At 38.1% G+C, this 21,211-nt stretch overlaps 1 protein-coding gene across 4 annotated transcripts in view; it reads left to right on the top strand.

Annotated features, from left to right (window-relative positions):
* The window catches only part of PRKN (parkin RBR E3 ubiquitin protein ligase), a 1,378,177-nt gene that overhangs the window by 298,492 nt on the left and 1,058,474 nt on the right, over positions 1–21,211 (top strand). The window lies entirely within an intron of this gene.

The following is a 21,211-nucleotide window of genomic DNA, read 5'->3' as shown; positions in this document are numbered from 1 at the left end:
CTATGCTACGCTAGAGGTGGTGTGGGCTCCAGGCCTCATTGGCAACTAGCTTTGGACACTGCTTGGCCAGGACCAGAATTGCACAGTTCCGCAGCTGGTGGGGAAGGAAGCCTGGAGCACAACAGAAGTGTACCTTTGCATTGAATTTCTCCAAGGTTCAGTAAAATTGTCCCTGGAAATAGGCCCCTGCAACATAATAAGAGTGAATGATGCTCTCTTCTCTCCTGGCCCCAGCAGAGCTTCTGGCAGCCCACTGCTCCTAGCCCCACGAAAGCCCTACACACTTGTCATTCGGAGTGGTGAGCTTTGTAGGAATTAGGGGGAACTGGTGAGGTGATTGATAATACCACCATCACCTAGAACTAGAAACCAGTCCTTTGTTGGGGAAACTCCCAAATACAGCTCACCATTTGTTGATGTTGTTCTTTGTGAATGCCAGAAAGACAAACGCTTTCTGGCAATGGTCCCTGTAACTGTTAAGGACCCTGCAGATATGTGTTCCCCTTTTCTTAACCAGCATCAATTAATGGCACTCAGGTTTACAGCTGTATGGGGACCACTGCTCTGCGCAGGGGTACTCCTGGGTTAGGGTACACGAAGTCCATCCTTGTATCTGCATCCTTTCCCAGTCTCTTCTGGGTGATGATATTTATGGCTTTGTAAAATGCTCTCAGAGTTTGGGTATACAAAGAAGCTATAGAAATGCAAATTGTTCCTGTCGTTCTGCATTTTGCGTCTCCTGCTGATGGTGTTGAGGCACACACTCATTGTGCACAAACTGCTGGGCTCTGCTTTCAGGCAATTTGGTTTTATAAGGGAAGTGCATGTGCTAAAAAGTGTTTTGATTTTTTTTTTCTATTTCAGTCAGCTAAAAAGCTTTTCACTGTATCTGCCAACTTCTAAATCCAAGGATGTTTCCTTCACAAATAAATAATTTTAAAACAGCTCCTTGAATCAAAACATTTTATATTGCCAGAACCTTCAGGTTCTAAACTGCCATTTGTGCTGATTCGTATAACAATTAGTGATTTCATATGTAGTTAGACTAATTGCTTCAGAGGTTTGACTTTGCAAACATATGCATAAGACGTGTTGATTTATGAGTCTTTATTTTGACAAACACTTTTTAAGCCCTTCCAATGTCCTAGGCTTCTCAGGGGATCCAAAAGAGAGACATAACTCAGCCCCTGTTTTCATGGAGACTGCTCTTTATTTACGAGCCCTAAAACTAAGAGAAATATTAGATTGAACCATATGGGATTGCCATTTTTATCGGTTCAACAATTTCATGTGGTTCAACCTAATAGCTATAATATATGAATATGAAACATAACTGCCATATCGCACCTGAAAATATTATGAAGTTTTAAAGGTGGAGAAAACACATCTGGTTGGAAGTCACCAGGAAGAACTTCATGGATGAATTGAATTGAGGTAGGATTCTGTAGATGGAGGAATGGAGGAATGAGCATAGAGAATGCTTGCTGAAAAGGGTGGGTTCTTGTTCTTCTAGAACCTGAAGGAGATGTTGAAGATTGGACAAAAAATAAAATATGGGCTATATTTCACATAACCTTGACTAATTTGGCACTGAAGTTTCATTGGTGGGGAACTAGAGAAAAATAGGTTGCCATAGAAGGAAATGGGAAGTCTGAAGACCCAGTTTGTTTTGGGGAATGGTGCTGCGTTGTTCCAACATGATGGGAGTTGATGCCAGCTGAGTACATGTGTTTGGAGATGTCTGTCTGGCTGTTGAGAACTTATGTCTGAGGACACTGAAAAAGAAAAGTTGATAATTATGGAACTTATATTAAATCACAGTTAAATGATTTAGGTGCCGAGAACTTGGCAAACTTTGTTCATAGAAGAGTTTCACTGTAAAGACGAGGAAGTTACACATGTAATTGCAAATTGATGTCTGTGTTTTCTTTAAGTGTACAACTGGCAGAATGTTAGCATCCTTTGATATTCTTGTATAATCTTAGAACATATGTTTGAAACTATTTAGTCAATACCTTTTAGTTACTCATTATCATTACAGGTGCTATATTTCACAGTATAAGTGCAAAATATATAGTAATAAGTTGCTGCTGAGAAAAGGAAGATGGACTTTGCATGTGAGCTACTTAATGCTTCCACTAATGAACAGTAAATACACACCATGGTGTCCTGAAGCGGAGATGACTGGGGTGGTATCTGTGCTTACTGGGTGTTTTCCTCCTGTTTTCATTTTCATTATTATAGGTGATATGAACATATATATTAGCTTATCATGCAAAATTAGATATTGTGAGTATAAAAGAATACCCTATCAATAATTATTCCAGGACAAAAGGTGTATGTTGGGAGTATCCTAGGAACACTGAGGCAATGCTCACCCCACATATTGAGCAGTATCTCTCACACTTAGTTTCACCTTCTTTGAGGAGGAAATTAGTTTTAGTGCCTCACCCCAGGTACTTTGGGGAACTGTAGCTTGAGACCATAGTCTTATGAAATGTCCTAATTTTAAAAAGCGAGTTTGTCTATTTAACTGGCAAAGGGTATTTGTAAGATTATAATAGAATTGATGTCACATCTAAAAAATTTTCATAGAATTCTCAATTCCGGGAGAACATGTCCACAGGCCACTTAGAAAGCACTTTTAGAGTATAGTTCTTTTCATTACACATTCATCTGTTCAGTTTTGTTGTTGGCAAGACTCTGAGAACTTTAAAGAATTAAAGGAAAATGGAAAAAAATAGAGACATTGAAAAACGAATGATCTAGCACAGATTCTGCTTCTGGGAAGCTGCAGTAGACATACTTTTCCCTCTTCCTCCCAGCAACTGCACTAAAAAGCCTACACATTGCATATTGTACAGTTGACTCGTGGAGTCATGGAGTTAGGGGTGCCAACCACTATGTCGACAAAATTCATGTATACTTTTATCTCCCCACGCTTTACCAATAGCCTGCTATTGACGGGAAGCCTTACTGACATCATAAACAGTTGATTAATACATATTTTTCATATGTAATATGTGATGTATGCTTATAATAAAAAAAGCTGGAGAAAACATTAAGAACATTACAAAAAAGGAGAAAACATATTTACTATGCATTAAGTAGAAGTGGATCATCAAGATTTTCATTGTCTTTGTCTTCATATTGAGTAGACTGAAGAGGAAGAGGGGGAGTTAGTCTTACCGTCTCAGGGGTGGCAGAGGCAGAAGAAAATCTGCATATAAATGGACCCATGCAGTGTAAACCCATGTTATCCAAGGGTCAGCTGTACAAGCTTAGGAAGATTCTGAAAGTGGTGAGAAGAATGTGGACAGAGTAGGGATTTTAGAACCCAAGGAAGAATACAGAGGTGAATTTCTTGAGTTTTCTTTTTGCCACATTACCTCAGATGTGGAACTGAAGAAACTGGCAACCTGGAAATGTCAACATGTGTAGACAAAAAGAAAAGAGAAGAGAAAAGAAGTGGAGAGGAAGGGAGGGGCAGAGAGAGAAGGGAGGGGGAAAGGGAAGGGAAAAGGAAGAAAGAAAGGAAGGAAGGAAGGAAGAAATCCCCAACAATGGCCTGTTTTTTATCCAAAGGACTCAGAAAGGGGCTGCCTAGCAACACAGAAAACATTTAGACAATAACCAGTCTACTCCAGCCAAAGGCAACAGAAAAACTGCGGCCCTATCCTTGTCCCCACCAACACTAGTAAAGGCCGAGTGGAGAGCCTTTTGTTTGAAATTTCTGAAATAAAACACTCATTGATGGGTATGACACAAGAATGGAAGGAACACAAGGGTATGACACAAGAATGGAAGGAACAGAGAAAAGAGTCAGTGAACTGGAAGATGGAACATAAAAATGACACAGTCCAAATGGCAAAGAAAAACTAGGCTGGGAAAAGAAAAACTAGGCTGGGAAAAGAAAAAAGGAATAGAGCCTCAGAGACCCGTGGGCCTCTGATAGAGCATTTAAAGTTTGTGTCAGGGGATTCGTGGAAGGAGAAGATAATGGTGGGCAAATGCTCAAAGAAGTAATTATTGGAAACTTCCGAAGTTTGCAAGAGACATAACGTTATAGATGGATTCATAAAGCTGAGTGAATCTAAAACAGGAAAAATGCAAAGAAACCCACACCAGCACACAACATACTTCAGCTTCTTAAGACTAAAGACAAATCGTAAATCTTGAAAGAAGCCAGAGAAATATCACACCTTCCCTATAGGGGTAAAATTGTTCTAAATACAGTGGATTTCTCATCAGAAACCATGAAGGCTGGAAGGAAGTGGCACAATGTTTTTCAAATACTGAAAGAAAAGAACTGCCAACCTGTAATATTATACCCAGTGAAAATGTCGTTCAGGAATAAGGAATAAATCAATACAATGAAGACATAGGTACACAGACAAATCTGTATATGAACTTTTATAGCAGTTTTATTCATATTAGCAGAACATGGAAACAACTCTGATGTCTTTCACGGTCAATGGTTCAACAAACTGGTACCTCCATACCCTAGAATATTACTCAGCAGTAAAAAAGGAGCAGGCTGTTGATGCACAAAATATCTTGGGTGGATCTCAGGGGAAATGTGCTGTGTGGAAAAAACCCTTCCCCAAAGGTCATACACTGAATAATTTTATTTATATAACATTCTCAAAATGACAAAATGATAGAAATGGAGAACAGATTCATGCTTCCCAGTGGTTCTGAAGGGAGTGGAAGCAGGCGAGAGGAGGGTGCGGCCGTGAAAGTGTAACAGAAGGGACCTTTTGATCGTCCTCTGTGCTGACTGCAGCAATGCTTATAGTACAATTATAACATCTAGCTTGACAAGATGTTACCATTGGGGGAAACTAGGGAAAAGGTTGCGGCATCTTTCTGTGCTATCTCTTACAAATGCGTTAGAATGTGTAAACATTTTAATATAAAGTTGAATTAAAAAAACAGAATATCTGTCCACTTTCACAGAGGAATTGAAACTATCACTTTCTTAGAAAATCAACAAGCTTGCTGTTTGTCTCTCTTTTAAAGGAAGAGTAGGTATTCAATAAGTGATATTTAACATAAGAAATGAGAAAAACAATTGAATTGATTAGCAGACACATTTAAAGACTTGTTCATACTAAGAGTATAGGATGAGTAAAACTTATAGAGATATTAATGTCTCTTTCTTGAATTCTTTTTTTTTGGAGACAGAGTCTTGCTCTGTTGCCTAGGCTGGAGTGCAATGGCACAATCCCTGCTCACGGCAAGCTCCGCGTCTGGGTTCAAGCAATTCTCCTGCCTCAGCCTCCTGAATAGCAGGGACTACAGGCGCCCGCTACCATGCCCGGCTCATTTTTATATTTTTAGTAGAGACGGGATTTCACCATGTTGGCCAGGCTGGTCTCAAACTCTTTACCTCAGGTGATCCACTCATCTCGGCCTCCCAAAGTGCTGAGATTACAGGCATGAGCCACCGTGCCTGGCCTCTTTCTTGAATGCTTAAACAGAATTTTAGCACATTATAGGTCTGAATAGACATGATGAGTATTTATTTGCAAAGTCTTTACCAAATATTTCAACTAAGCAAAAGTAAATAGTTCTTGACAATTGTGTACTCCAGTTGTACATATTTTTAAAATTAATTTGTTGTACACTATAATTTTAGGAAATAAATAAGTTAGGTTGGGCACAGTAGCTCACTCCTGTAATCCCAGCACTTTGGGAGGCTGAGGCAGGCAGATCATTAGGTCAGGAGTTCGAGACCAGTTTGTCCAAAATGGTGAAACCCTGTCTCTACTAAAAATACAAAAATCAGCTGGGCATGGGGACATGAACCTGTAATCCCAGGTACTCGGGAAACTGAGGCAGGAGAATCATTTCAACCCAGGAGGCGGAGGTGGCCGTGAGCTGAGATCGCGCCATTGCATTCCAGCCTGGGCCATAGAGAGACTCCGTTTCAAAAAAAAAAAAAAAAAGGAAATAAATGATCTGTTGTGGTTATAAAGTTAGAGAAAACATTAGTAACATATTTATGTAATATAATTTAGGGATGTAATAGCTTAATTTGTGAACTAAATTTATGCAAAATGCTTTTTTTTTGTAATTCAAAAACTTTTTTTTTTTTCTTTTTTTTGAGATAGAGTCTTGCTCTGTCCTGCAGGCTGGAGTGCAGTAGTATGATCTCAGCTCACTGCGACCTTTGTCTCCTGGGTTCAAGTGATTCTCCTGCCTCAGTCTCTTAAGTAGCTGGGATTTCAGACCTGTACCACCACACCCAGCTAATTTTTGTATTTTTAGTAGAGATTGCTTTCTCTATTGACTATAAAACAGAAAGAGGCTAGCATCAATTTAGAGCATTGAATACATTTCCACCATGATTTTTTGTTTGTATATAAAAGAATTCTGCAAATGACCAACATAATTCGTATTTTAACTGATTATAGGATAAAAGAAGGCCAGGCTCAATACCATTATACCCAGAGCACAGTTGCGCAGTGATTTATTTCTGTGTAAGAGATTGGTCGTGTAAATGAGATCCTCAGTCACTACAGGACTGATACAGGCATCTTCTCTCTGAAGGGTTGCCTTGCAAATGGAACTTACTGCTGGCCTTCTTTATTTAGGCAAATATACATATCCTCTTGAGTTCCTCCAAAGAGCAGGTACATTATGATATGAACAAGTAAGAGCTGCTACATGTCCAAGTCTAGAATCAAAGAATGATCATCTGCACAGAGCCAATGCTCACTTCGGGAAGACCCTTATTTCATCTATTTGTGTCTGGTTGCGTCTATGTGTCAGCCAGGAAGTATCCCTGAATGACTTACCTCTTTGCATAATTTAGAACCCTCAGAAATGTTATTTTTCTGTTGAAAGGAAGCCTTGACATTTCTGTGCCCATGTGTACTTACAGAATATCTCTGAGGATTGCCATCAATAAGCATAGACTTAAGAAAAGAAAAAAAAAAAGCTGAGATTCTTCCAACTTCTAAGAGGCTGAAGATATATAGTCTGTGGATTCATTTAATAGGCTGTCATCTCACATATGTTTCCATTGTGATTACACTCATATTCCAAGGCAAGCAATGTGTGAGAGGGTGAAACTGCAGCAATCCAATCTCCAAACTCTTAACATAGGATGCATCTTATTAGGGTACAGGAAACCTGATAAATGACAGAGAAGAGATGACACACTGTGAAACTGTGTTACTATTCACCGAAGTCCTAGTTTCAAATATTCTGTTGTCTCCATTACTGGACTAAGATGCCATCATCCAATTGACCTGATATTATCTGAGATTTTGCTTAATACAGTCATCATCCTTTAGGAAAGAATTTAAGAAATGAGAGGTTGTGTCTATACACCCAAAAGCTCTGAACCCAAAGATGATTCACTGAAATTTCATCTTTACTTTTTTCCATTTTTACCAAGTCATTGTAACAAGCCTGAGATTACTGTCATGGAACAATAAGATTGTATATGAGAAACCTCTTTCAAACTTATATACCAAACTCGCTTATGATGAATATATATGGGAGTATATGTGCTCCTTCATTTTCTATTTCTATATGGGCTTAGATCATAGCCGTAATTAACAAGTTACCATTAATAAGTATTTACTCCAGCATTGATTTTCCTTAGGTATAAGTTAAATGGCAGATGAAGTTAAATATGTGGGATATGATCATTTATGTTATAATAGTTTATGTTAAAGTATAACTTTAGTGATGCCTGTAAGACACAGAAAACACAATTAAATGGGAATGGGAGAGTCTGGCCTAATATGTTGTGTTAACTTTTTTTTTTTTTTCCAAATATTAGGTTTAATTTTGATAAAAATAAAATTCTCATAAACAATTTAGCAGCAGAAGTTAAATTAACTGATATTAATATTAGACAAGTGAAGATTGCCATAGTAGCCTTTATAAGGCACAGAAGGATGGGCTAAAAGATCTTTCTTTGGCCATGCACTAAATCAGAGGATGCACAGACTCATTTGAATAGAGGCAGAACGTCAAGTATTTATTGAACTATTGTACAAGCCCATGATTTATGAAGTTGGTGTCAGTATAGTGTTCTAGTATCAATTGGTTTTGGATTTTTAAAAAATGTTTTAGCCTTTTGTGCATATATGTCTTCACACAGATAAACATATATTCATTTGGGGAATGCATTTCTTGAGAAAAGTTATAATTTTTGTGGGTGTACTTGTGTAAACTGCATTGGATTGAAGATTTTATTCTGTCATTGAATTTTATTTTGCATGGAATGTTTCTTGTCTTATTATTTGTTCTGGTCACTTTGCATTCAGAGGTGTCACTCAGATAAGATTTAATATGTAGACTAATTATGGCACAGAGCGCTGGTTTTTAAATTAATAGAATATTCTGATGTTAGAGGGAGAAATGAGGAATGTGAGAACCCACTGATGTTTGTGTTTTGAGTACATCACAAACTCAATTTCAAATATGTGGGCTTTTGCAAGCTCAGTGCAGGTTTTGCCAAGGGTATTTTCTGCTCATTTTTATAGCCTTACGTATTTCAAAGGGAATTGGGTCTGTGTGTTTGCATTCCATCTATACATAATTCATCAAAAACATTGTTCAGAAAAGAGAGGAAATAACACAAACATTTGTTTAAGATAGTTCTAGTGTTATTTAAATCTTGGACGCTAAGAACTTCAGAAGCTGCTAAAGTAATTAACATCTGCTTCCTCAGTTTACCTGTTTTGTACCTTGGAGTCAATTCTTTCCATTTTGAGGAACATTGAGATACATGCTGCTCTTGTAGGAGCCTAAAACCTTTTATGTTTTTTCATTCCAAGGGAGTTTTATGATGCCATCCTACACACGTGCTTATTGCTATTATATAAATGAGAAGTCAAAACTTCAAGAATGTCATATACTAGATGAAATCACTTAGAATTCAACTAGACTTTCAAATACACTGTTATAATGAAGTACAGTAGATATGAATCACTCCAAAGTCAGACTCTCTGGGAAGGGCAAGTCATTTAAGTTCTCCAGTCTTTATTTTTCTGATCTATATGAAGTGTAGAGAGTAATAATGCTTATATTTTTTTATGTTTGTTCTGAGTATTATATGAAATTTTACCTACAAAGGACCGACACATAAACACATTTTGACCTGTTATTAGTTTAATTTGATGAATAATTCACAAAAGAAAAGATAAACATTTTATTTGTGATGTGCAGTAAATTCATCCCACGATTTATTCTGTTTTAAAACATTCCAAAAGGGGACATTTTGCCTCATGCCAAATTGCCTATTCCACACTCGAACTAACCTGAGAATAGAATATGTTTGTGGGGATTCCTTTGACTTAAGTCTAAACAGTTATCTTAAGAAAATAATATATTCTATTCTAATGGAGTTTACTTTTTTAATGCACTGAATATATATGAAATTTTGTTTGGGGGAGCAATTTTGCAAGAGTACTTACTGTTCAAAATCTGTTTAACAAGGAGCATGAGGTAATTTCAGATTTCTCCTAAGAGTGAGTCTGTGAGTCACTTGAAAGTAAAATAGAGGGCAAGAGGATCAGGAAGCTCTCTGAAGAGAAAATACATTCTAAGACCCACTTAAATAGTTATATTTTTGCCTCTGTAATTTATGAGCAGAATGAAGATTTTGAATTTACATAATCTGTCATTTTGTAGTACACTGAAATCTAGTTGTGTGGCTTTAGCCTTGCAGATTAAATAGATACTGATCTGTTTGTATTTGTATTTGTTTTGATGGCTTTATTTTAAAGGTTGGTTTCTGTTTGGTTGGTTGGTTGGTTTTTTTTTTTTTTTTTTTTAAGACAGGGTCTCGCTTTGTTGCCAGGCTAGGCTGGAGTGCAGTGGTGCAATCTCCATCTCTTGGGTTCAAGTGATTCTCCTGCCTCAGTCCCGCTAGTAGCTGGGATTACAGGTGTGTGCCACCACACCCAGCTAATTTTTGTATTTTTAATAGAGACGGGGTTTTTCCATGTTAGCCAGGATGGTTTCGAACTCCTGACCTTGTGATCTGTCTGCCTTAGCCTCCCAAAGTGCTGAGATTACAGGTGTGAGCCACCGTGCCTGGCCAATCTTGGTTTCATATATGCCGATCTTTAATATTGCTTATGTCATATAATATTGCATATAGCTGGTGAGTTCATTTCTATCCTTTGCCTTCAACTCAATGGCATTGTTTTTGGGGGGAAGCATGATTTAACCAGTCATACATTGGTTATTCAGGCCTGTTCACTGATACAATTTGAAATTTTTAAAAATTTCCCTGAAGAGGGCATATAAGCTTTAAAATAGAGTTAATCAGTTATGGTAAAGGGGGAAATTCTTCTAATGATTCATTTCAGTTTATTAAAACCATACTATTGAAAGATAAATAATAAGGGGTATTACTTTTTGAAAATGGCAATAAATTCTCTAATTACTTTGAAGTCTTGGTCTGATTAGAAAACATACCTATAGATTTTGCATTATGAATTTGAAAAATATAATACATTTGCTGATAATCTTTTAGGGTTTCCTGCTTGACTTGGTATTTTTAATTCTTGCCTCTGGTGGAGGAATGTAGTGGACAATCTCTTATTCAAAATGATTGGCAATTTTCTTTTATTTTGTTTTCAATAGAAGAGATTGATGAGAGAACTATAAAAATATCAGTCTGTTTCTTTAAATAAATGAGTTTTACCTATAAAAAGTATTTAACCTATAAATAGTTTTGTTTTGTTTTGTTTTGTTTTTGAGACAGAGTCTTGCTCTGTAGCCCAGGCTGGAGTGCAGTGGCGCCATCTTGGCTCACTGCAACCTCTGCCTCCTAGGTTTCAGTTCAAGCAATTCTCCTGCCTTAGCCTCCCGACCTAGAAATAGTTTTACATATAGTATTTTTATAGATACTTCCTAGAAAAATGAATTTTAAAAGAACTAAATGTAAATGACTGACAACAGTTTGCATATCACATTGGCCCCTCCTTAAGTTTCTGTGCGCATTGATGATACATATCTATGGGTTACAAAGTCATCTCTCTCTGCAATATTCTCGATTACTGTCCATTCTCCACAAGGCAACCAAGGTAAATTTTTTCTTTTTTGCAACTGAATGGGTTAAATGCAGTGATAAGCAGGTAAACTGGCTCTCTATAAATACAAAGCTCTGGTTGTCACTTTGGAGTCTCCTTGCAAAACCTGCCAGCCCTGTTTTTTTTTAAGGGACCAGCATAATAGCACTGAAGGTGGAGTTGGGAAGAGGCGGCGTTGGGAAGAGGTGTTCCCCGACCATTCTCAGGAGGCAGCCTGATCGGGCCCAGCACACACTCCTGGAATTTGTTCCTTATCTCAGCACACTGTTCTTCCACCCTTAGATTTGTTCTGCCCTTTTAAATCAGAAGAAAATTTCGTCCATAACACTTTTTCAGATACTTGAAGATAATCCATATGCCCCTCAGTTATTTCTCTTCCTATTTTAGCAGCCATATGTTTTACCTACTTTGGACGAACTGCATTTGGTCTTTTCTAAAGAGAGAGGACAGCACTAGATTCTCCAAGTGGCCTGATCTCTGCTGGAGTTACTACATGCCCTATAGTATAATCTGCCTATTAATGTGGCCATATTTTATTTTTAGGATCAATGATATGACTTAGAGAGCCATACAGTTCATTTAAACCCCTACTCCGTTTTTACAAGAGATACATAGATATATATGCCAGTTTCCCCATTCTGTATTTATACAACTGATTGTTTTAAAATCTGTTCACTCAACACTCTTTTATTGGGAACCCATTATGTGTCATAAGGCATGAGCCTTGCTCCCAACAATCTTTCAGGTCACAGTGTACAAATACGTGCACAAGTCATAGTGCATGGATTAGGAGGTGGGCCACATGGGTTGGAATGTAGCTTTTGCCATTTTGACCTTTGGTGCATTAGTTAATGTCTCTGTGCCTCAGTTCCTCTCCTAAAATGAGAAAAATTGTGTTATCTACCTCATGGGATTGCTACAAGGGTTAAATGAGTCGCCGTACAGAAATACTTACAAGAGTGCCTTGTATGTTGCAACACCCCACAATGTCAGTTGCTGGCATTACAATTTTAACATCATCATCAGCATCACCATCATCATCATCCGCTCTCCTAGGCGGAGTCAGTAAGGCCTCTAAGCTGAGGAAAATCATAAGCTGGGAATTAAGAGATAAATAGAAGTTTCCTGTTTTTAAAAGGAAGGAATATTTTATGCAGATATTATAAAATATGAAAAGATGCAAAGGTCTGGCACCACTTTAGGATTACAATTATTTGCTGTGACTAAAGAAACAGAAAAAGTGAGAATAAGGAAGGTGATACTAGGAAGAGGATAAGCCGGGTCAAATGCAGAGGGGCTTTGCACATAATCTTTGGGAATTTAGATGCTTCCTTGGATTCTTTTAATAAACATTTGCAGGGTGTCTCCTCTGCAGCAAGCACTCCTGGTTCCTAGGTTTGGAGAGCAGTGGTAAGCAGAACAGGTGCGTTCTGCCTTTTATGGAGCTTTCTATTTGAGTGGAGACTTTAAGAAAACATAAGAGTTCTAGAGATGAATATGATCAGTTTGTGTCATGGGTGTGACAGGGTGGCAGGAGAAATGAGGCAGGTGGCAGGCTACTTAAGTGACTGTGGCGTGAGACCATGTCCTGGACGAAAGCAGGGCCAATAAAGAAGGCCATGAAGGCCAGGGCTGCATGAGAAGAGAAATCCAGGTAGACTCTCCAGGGCCAATGAATGGAGGCTATTGTGCGGGACTCCCAGGATGCACGAGTGATGCCACGGTTGAGGACTCTTGAATTCCTCTTTCACTGGTCCAGCTGATCAAGCTGTTAACACAGGACCTGTCATTCTTCTGGTGATGGGTAAGACAGACAAGGTCCCTTTTCTTGTGGAGCCTACATTCCATGTGCAAGAAGGTCATTAATGCTTTTAGTTAGAGTGCCATGAAGATAAAAGACACATGCTAAAAGGACAGAGCAGAAGGATAGAAGAAACATGGGTTGCTGAGGGCATCAGGGAGCCCCCAGCCAGCTCTAGATAGCTTTTGTCTAGACTTCTTGTAACACGGGAAAATTAACCCCAATTTGGTTATACTTCTGTAGTCAGTATTCTGGTACATGCAACCAAATACAATCTTCAGGGTTAAAGTAAGTAAAGCAATAAAAATGGTAAATTTCAGTTAGTGATAAGTGCTTGGAATTAATTAAAATAGGCTGAGGACTGGTGACACTACCTTATATTGGAAATTTAGGAAAAGCTTCTCTTGGAAGGTGAAGTTTGAACTGAAAGCTAAAGGAGCCAGCCCTGGGAATACCTGGAGAAAATCATTCCAGAGAGAGGGAGCGAAGGACCTAGAGTGTGCCTTAGGTAAGCACATGCCAAGGCCATGAGGGAGGCCTTGGTGGCTGGAAGTTGGTGGAATCTAGGAGGCTAATTGGGAGGCTAGTCGAGGTGTTTGGGGGAGGGAGCATAGGGCTTCACTAGGGTACTAGAAGTTGTAATGGAGGGATACATATAGCTTTGTGATGTTTTAGAGGTTGTGTCAACGAAACTGGCAGATGTACTCATTGTGGGATGCAAGGGAAAGAGAAAATTTAAATATGACACAGATAATTGGCTATGTGAGATGCAGAACTCATGTTAGATATTGAGGCCACCAGGCCCAGAGGAGAGTGGAAGAGAAAGAGGAATGTGTTATTGTGGGAGGGGGGCAGTTCAAATAAACTTTATTTGAGAGGTTTAAGGTTTCAAATAAATTTTAGGTGGCGATCTCCAGTAGGAAGTTTGTTTATCTGTCTGTTGTTGAGGGTGGAACAGAACAGAAATATAAATTTGAGCCTCAATTTTTGATACTTAGTGCTACCAAATAATATACAGTAAGACACATTCTTCAGATAAAGCTTATTTGAGAATAAACACATACATTCTCAGTCAAGATAAGGTTAGATGTAGAATCTAAATAGAGAACCGTAATAGAAATACATGGAAATTACATTAGTGACTTTGAATTTGATTAGCATGCTTGTTCTTTTGCAAGTCTGACATTAGCAATCTCGATTTCCTGTGCAAGTCAGATTTCCATTACAAGTCAAAGATGAATGAATTATATATAAACCATCATATAAACTTTGTAGGGAGATACATATTTGTAATTGTTATTGCAAAACACCAGGGATGGAAAAGAATATGGGAATTATATGACAAATACTAGCGGGCCCACCATTCAACTTAAGAAAAATATTACAACTTAAACTGAAGCCCTGGATGTACTTCTCTCTGATTCTGTTCCCTTTCTGCCTTCTCTACAGAGTTAACTATTATCCTGAATTTGGGATTTGTCATTAACAACTATGTTGTTATATTAAAAAAATACATTTATTATCCCGTCTCTACTAAAAAAAAACACAAAAAAATTAGCTAGCCATGGTGGTAGGCACCTGTAGTCCCAGCTACTCGGGAGGCTAAGGCAGGAGAATGGTGTGAAGCTGCAAGGCGGAGCTTGCAATGAGTCGAGATCGCATCACAGCACTCCAGCCTGAGCCACAGCGTGAGACTCCGTCTCAAAACAAAACAAAACAAAACATTTATTTACCAGCATCTAAATAATATGGAATACTACTAACTTGCATGCTTTTAAATTTTAAATAAATGATATGATGTTACCTATCTTATGCAACTGAACATGTTTGTTCAATCATATTTTGAGATTAATGCGTGTTAGTTGATATAGCAATAGATCATCTGTATTCACTAATGAATAGCATTCCATGTGTGACATCACAATGGATTTTTTCTCATGCTATTTGGAATTTAAGTTGTTTCTAATTTTTTTGCTTCACAAACAGTGCTGCACTGAACATTATTATACAAGTCTCCTTGTGTACAGAGTTTCTCTAGACCAATTCCTAGGTCTGGTATTTGTGCACCAATAACTTCAGCTTTACTATTAATAGATATTAAATAATGGCTCTGCTAGGTGTTTGTAACAATTTAAACTCCCAATTATTCACATCCTCGCCAATGTTTAATTTTTCAGACTTTTAAATTTTGAGCCTGACTGGTGTAAATTTTCCTGTCATTGTAGATTTAACTTGTATTTCCCTAATTACTAGTCAAGCATCTTTTCACATTTACTGGTCATTTGCATTTTGTCTTCTGAGCATTTAGTATACTTTGGCCAAACTTTCTAATGGGCCTGTGATGGTTTTAAAGTGTGAATTATTTTAATGCACAATGTATACTAGTATTTTGGGGCGAACGTAGGAAACAAATAATCTGCCAGCCTCTGGTTTTTCTCCTTAGCTTTGATGCTGTTATTGGATGTATAAGATTTCCCACTTTAATGTGGAAAACTTACTTCATCTTTGTTTATGATTTGTATTTTCTGTGTCTAATGTGAAAGTTTTCCAATGTTGTGGCCTTGAATATTTTTAAAGAATATTTTTGTGTACATTTTAAAGTTTTGGTTTTTGGCTGGGCATGGTGGCTCATGCCTGTAATCCCAGCAGTTTGGGAGGCCCAGGTGGGCGTATCCTTTGAGCTCAGGAGTTTAACAGCAGCCTGGGCAACATGGTGAAACTCTGTCTCTACAAATAATACAAAAATTAGCCAGGCATGCTGGTGCACCTGTAGTCCCAGCTACCTGGGAGGATGAGGTGGGAGGATGGCTTAAGCCCAGGAGGCAGAGGTCGTAGTGAGCTGAGATTGTGCCACTGCACTCCAGCGTGGGTAACAGAGCCAGACCTTGTCTCAAAAAAAAAAAAAAAAAAAAAAATCAGTTTTTAAATATAGGTCTTTAACAACTGGAATTTATCTTTGTGTATGTGTATTGCCTGAGCAAGAGCCAGTTTTATTTTTTTTTTCCCCCCACAGGGATCACCTGTTACATATTCCCATGATTGAATAGTCATGCCTTGTATGGTCACTTTTGACATATATCAAGTTTCTCTGTATACCTGGATCTATTTTATATCCTCTACTCTGTTCTGTTTGTCTATTTGTCTTTCTCTGCACCAATACTATGTTGTTGTAATTACTGTAGTTTTATTATAATTTGTGATATCTGACAAGTGGTTTCACGTCACCCATCTTGTTTTTCTTTAAGAATAACTTGTCTGATTTTCTGAATTACAGGAAAGATAATTCTATATTGAGATTATTATCTTGCAGTCCTTTGAAGACATAGTGTATAGCTTTTATCTTTGCTACTGGTAAGTATGTTGTGAGTCTAATTGCAGTATTTTTAGAGGTAATCTGTTTCTCTCTTGCAGCTTTAGAAATCATTTCACATCTTTGATGTCAGCCACTATCACATTCATGTGTCCTGCTTTGGCTTTCTTTTCATATTCACTGTGATTCCTGTATAAGAACATTCATATCTTTAATTGGTTCTAGAAAAATATACACCAGTGTCATCAAATATTGCTGCTCTTCCTTTTGCATTCTCCTCTAATTCTAGAATACAAGTTCATTATATGTTGGACTTTTTATTCCTTTTTCAGAACCTCTTACTTCCTAAGTTTTTCATCACTTTCTCTGTGCTGCATTCCAGGTAATTTAATCATGCCTTTCTTTTACCCTTAGTTGTATATTCTCTTTATACCATTTTTGGGCCATTTTGCATTCCCAGTGGCATTCAAAGAATGGATATTTCATTGATGGGTTTTCTATCTGATTCTTTTTCCAGTGTCTTTTTCCACTGGCTTTTCTAATAGAATCCTGCTCTTGTTTTATATTTCAAAGTTCTTCCATTAAGTCTTCAATCATTTGAAAAATAGCAATTTAATTATATCTATACAAAATTCTGTGTCTATGATTCTTGGGTAACTAATCGTGATGGTGACTGGGTGTATTGCTTCTCTCCCTTGGCAGATTATATTTTCACAAGGTTTATGTGTTAGAATGTGAATTCTTGGGCTTTGTGGGACTGCTTCGTGACAGGCTGGCAGTGTGTCTCTTAACCATAGTTTTAAGCGTGACTCTGGCATGCAGCGTGTAACTACATTTTTACGTTTATTTTTCAGCGTTGTGAAAAATGGGCTATATAAGTAGCATAAATTTGACCCCTTTATCAAAGGAAGAGCAGATCTCTGGTTACAAACCATCAAAAGTAAGGTCTAGTATCAGGTCAATACGTTTTCTTCTCTTCCACCTGTTTTGATTGAGTAGATTTTTGTTTTTTTCTAGTCCATCCTTTAACTAAAGTCATTGCCTTTCTAGGACTCCATTCTACATAAGGATTTTAGTTCTAATTCTTCACCTTACATGAGGCTAAGACACCCATCTCCTATGTGGCTGTGAACCATGAACCTTGAAAGCAGCAGTTTGATTTTTAATTAGTGAAACTTGTTTTTGAGAGCAGCTCTGGGTTCACAGCAAAATTGTGTGGAAATTATGGAAAATTCTCAACCTCATTCCCCCACTTACAACCTCCCCACTACCAACATTCCCACCCCCATCCCCCAGTGGTACATTTCTTACAACTGATCCTTGACAGATCATTATCACTCAGAGTCAGTCCTCTACATTAGGGTTCACTCTTGGCATTGTACATCCTAGGGTCTGGACAAATGTTTAGTGACATGGATCTAACACTGTAGTATTGTGCAGTCTTTTCACTGCTTTACAGATTTTCTGTCCCCTACCTCTTCACCCATTTCTTCCCTTTTCCCTGGGCAACCGCTTATCTGTTTACCCTTTTTATAGTCGTGCCTTTTCCAGAATGTCCTATAGATAGAATCATAAAGTAGCCTCTTCATATTGCCTTCTTTCACTTAGTAATATTCATTTAAGATTCTTTTGTATCTTTCATGGCTTGGTCACATATATTTTTTTTGCGTGGAATAGTGTTTCATTGTCTGAATGTACCACCGTTTATTTATCTATCCACCCTCTGAGGACACGCTGGTTGCTTCCAAACTTTGGCAATTATGAACAAAGCTACTATAAACATCTGTGTGTAGGTTTTTGTGTGGAAATAAATGTTCAGTTCAATTCATCACTTTTAGAATGGCATAAGCATCACCTATGTTATTAGGCGTTCATCTAAACACCCAGGGTGATTATTTTTATCCAGTGGGTGGGCACTGGATAGGTATTTGTTGAATAAAGGAATGGACATTATTTAGTATAATTAACGGTCTGTTCTGTAAGGTACCATGTAGCACTGGCTGAATTGATTTAACTCTTGAAGTCTTCATCAATTTCTGATGACAACCAGTTCCTAGAATTAGAAATTCACCTCTAAGTGATATGAGAATAGAGGAAACCAGTGGGTTGTAACTGCAGAGAGACCACAGATACTGACATTTGCATCACACTCAGCGGATTATATACTCAAATGAGGTTTCTCCTACTCCCTGTCATTGTGTGTGATAAGGCAATCATGAATAAAATCTCCACACAATGAAGCTGAAGATTGTTCTTGGGTTATATAGCACCTGAACTTTGTCTACATATCTTACAAAAGAAATAAAAAATGAAAGAGGAAAGAGGAAGGAGGGTATGTGGGAGGGAGGGAGGGAGGAAGGCCAACTGTATTTTTAGGATTGGGGAATTTCCTAGTATAATTTCCATCTTAGATCTGCCATTTTCATCATGGCCAGAGTTATTCACTCTGTTGTCTCCTTGTTACCTATTACCTCAACACTTAGTTCTAGTTACTGATGTGTACCTATATAAAGCTAGACATCTGTAAGTACTTAGTTGAGAAGGTGCAGATGGAATCCAAGAATAGCTAGGAATGTAACCCCAGGATGGTGGGGCAATGTCTATATTCAGTTACATTTTTATATGTAAGGGAAATGATTATCTATTCCAATTCAGATTTCTTTGTAATATGAATATGTACTATAGAAGCAATAAAAGGCAGAGAATCCAGAAAGCAATTAGAAGAATAATCATTTTTACTTTCCTTCTCATTATGCTTTTTTTTTTTTTTTTTTTTTTGGTCCCTTGGAGATGGAGTCTTGCTCTATCACCCAGGCTGGAGCACAGTGGCGCAATCTCAGCTCATTGCAACCTCCGCCTCCCAGGTTCAAGCAATTTTCTTGCCTTCACCTCCCAAGTAGCTGGGACTACAGGTGCACGCCATCATGCCTGGCCAATTTTTTGCATTTTAGTAGAGACGGGGTTTCACCATTTTGCCCGGGCTTGTCTCGAACTCCTCAGCTCAGGTAATCCACCCGCCTCAGCCTCCCAGAGTGCTAGGATTATAGGCGTGAGCCACCGCACCCAGCCTCCTTCTTAAGACTCTTAATGTCCTGTAAGCCATTTTTAAAAGTAGCAGATACCTGAACCCTCCCAATTATCCCCAGTTCTTACTCATAAAGAACTCTCTGACCCAAAGTCAGTTTTTTCAAGTATCACTATTATTGTGATGTGCAGTCAAACCTGCTGTATTCTGGACCGTCCCTGCCCCATGAGAGCTCTACATGCAAGACCCAAGTAAGGCTGTCAGCTCATGTGCACTGGCGTAAAAACTACCATCTGATGCTATTTCATGCGGTAGCCAATGCTTTTCTACCAATGATGCATCACTGGCTTGACAGCAGTGTTACTGTTGTATACCAGGGGCAGGTAAATTTTTCTAGCAGAAATGGTATTTGGACCAAAAGTTTTTATGTGAAGAATTTGATTAAAGAAATATTAAGTAATCCTACTTTCTAAATATCCTCATTCCCCCACTTACACACAACCTCCTCACACAACATGAAAGTGTTACTTTCATGCTAAATATGAAAACGGAACCCTAGAACTCTTTGAAGTTAGCAAGTAAAGCATACATACACAGTGTCTTCATAACTGTCTCCATTATGCAGATTAAGAATCTTTCCTGGACAAGACTAAAGAATTCCCAGTGGCAAACCATGATCTGCTGCCCAGCTCCAATTGTGGGTCCCAGAGCAGCCATATGTGATCATTACTTGTAATTAAGGACCTCATCTAAACTTGAAGATAAGCGTTCCTTGATGAAATTAGATATTACTTCCTATTTAACTTATTTAGATAAATTATTTTTATTTTATAAATAGAATACATACTCTAATAGTTTAGTAGAATATCTCTTAATTGTGTAGCTGCCTAAGTCAATACCTTTGCATTCCTGTTTCATATTACATTATACTAATAATTACTGGCCAATATTATGTATTGATGTTCCTGGGCCTTTAGTGTCTTTGCCTTACGTACTTGATTTGCCTTGTTTGCAACAGACTGTCGCTCTTTTACTATAATGTATTGTTCTTCTCCTGTTTATTTATACTATCTAGCAAGGCCATGGAGTAATTTGGTAGACATTTGTTAATGAGTAACTAGACATCCTGAGTTAATAGACAATGATATGAATTGATGGACTCATTGAGAAGGTGTCATATTGTATCATTTCTGATTACAAATAAACCAAAAAACTAAGAGTACATAGTAGGTTAACATTTCATGTAGCTAAATTAAGAGAGGCTGAAATATCAAAGGGAAAGTTGAAAGTCACAAGGACACCACCCTGGGTCTTAGCTCCATCATCCATGTCTCACGGTATGGCAGATAAATTAGTTAATGTTCTCACAGCCTAAACTCTTTACTTGAGAAGACAGGGATAATACAAATCAGGATAACATCTGATCTTCAGGGTGCTGTGAGGGTAAATAAAATAATGTTAGGCAAGTACCCAGAGAGTGGCCGGCACAAAGCAGCCACACAGGTGCTGCCTGTTGCTTCCTTCCTGATGGACGGTCATTAATAAACATCGTGCATAATAAAATTTCCAAGTAAGCATGTTTCCTCTCGGTTATTAAAGATTACCTAGAGGTCTGTTAAGGAGACTCAGAGATCTCCGGACATGAGTTTGGGTCGTAAGAAAGCTGTGGTGAGCTGTCGCTGGCAAGCCTGTGCCCACAGGGAGGCTGTGAGCTCAGTGCTAGTCTCTGTGGGAGCAGACATAAGGAATCTGAGCTCAGTCTTTCTTTGAACTCGATGGTATCGCTTGGTTTAGGTTTGCTGTTCTGGTTTTTAAAATTTAGTAATAGTAAGGAGAGTACATAAGTAGAAGACCAAAACTGGATTGTTACCAGAATTCCAACCGCTGCTGACTTTTCTGGCTCTACAGAAGAGGTAAGCAGTTACAACTATTTAAGTGTCTCCATTTTTTCCTGCTTATCTCTTAGTGGGTAATAATTTTGCTTCTTACATTTTTTATGTCTCTGAGCT

Source organism: Piliocolobus tephrosceles, chromosome 5, assembly GCF_002776525.5.
Source record: "Piliocolobus tephrosceles isolate RC106 chromosome 5, ASM277652v3, whole genome shotgun sequence".
NCBI lineage: Eukaryota > Metazoa > Chordata > Mammalia > Primates > Cercopithecidae > Piliocolobus > Piliocolobus tephrosceles.
The sequence above is the reverse complement of the archived record's forward strand: the minus strand, read 5'-3'. Positions and strand labels throughout refer to the sequence as shown.